This window comes from Cornus florida, unplaced genomic scaffold (genome assembly GCF_030987335.1).
Source record: "Cornus florida cultivar Cherokee Brave unplaced genomic scaffold, ASM3098733v1 CherokeeBrave_3.0.0_Hap2_Chr04, whole genome shotgun sequence".
NCBI classification, from domain to species: domain Eukaryota; kingdom Viridiplantae; phylum Streptophyta; class Magnoliopsida; order Cornales; family Cornaceae; genus Cornus; species Cornus florida.
The window spans coordinates 61904111-61905011 of record NW_026775574.1 but is presented as its reverse complement, the minus strand read 5'-3'; the positions used below and the strand labels follow the sequence as shown (position 1 = coordinate 61905011).

General features: G+C 39.0%; 1 pseudogene; it reads right to left on the bottom strand.

Annotated features, from left to right (window-relative positions):
• Positions 1–598: 598 nt before the first annotated feature.
• LOC132305930 (small nucleolar RNA R71) lies at positions 599–697 on the bottom strand (annotated as a pseudogene).
• Between the last annotated feature and the right edge of the window lie 204 nt (positions 698–901).

Below are 901 nucleotides of genomic sequence, written 5' to 3'. Positions count from 1 at the left end.
ATGTAGAGGACCTTGGTCACATTGACCAACAAGGTATCCTCCATCCAAATGTGCATCATGAAAACATGCAAGTACCATTAGACTTGCCTAGGCCATTCATTCACCAACCACAACAACAACATGGCCAAGTTCCATTTGGAATGCCAAGGCCAATGTATACTCCACAACCTCCCATTATTCAAGGAAATCAAAATCAAGTTGCTCATGTTGCACCTCCAATTGCTAATCCTCCCCTTGCTTTACGAGATCACTATGTGCCTAATGAATATAATGCACCCACATGCATTCAATTGCCTCCATTTAGAGCACATCATTATGAGATTAAGTCAAAAACCATTCAAATTCTTTTTAACTATCATAGACTTCCAAGTGAAGAAACTGACAAGCATTTGGATGAGTTTCTTGAAGTATGTTCCATCGTAAAATATACGGACATGCCAGAAGAGGTCTTAAGGCTAGAACATTTTCCATTCACCTTAAAGGACAAGGCAAAATATTGGTTTAACAATCTTAGGCCTTTTTCAATCACTTCTTGGGCAGAAATGCAACAAGAGTTCTTGAAGAAGTACTATCCGATTTCTAAGACCAATGCCATGAGAACCTCAATTCGGGAATTTTCACATGGGGATGGAGAAACGTTTCATGAGGTATGGGAACGCTTTAATGAATTGCTTAGGAAGTGTCCACATCATGACATGCTCAAATGGCAATTAGTTCAATATTTCTCTGAGAGCTTATCGGACAATTATAAGGGCATGATTGATGCTTCCATGGTTGGCTTTTACATTGATAGGCATGAGGATGATGTGTGGCGTTTTTATGAGAGCATAAGTGAAAATTCTTTGCATAAAACATTATCATCCAAGATTGGTAGAAATTCACAAGGTAGAAGAGTGTTGGC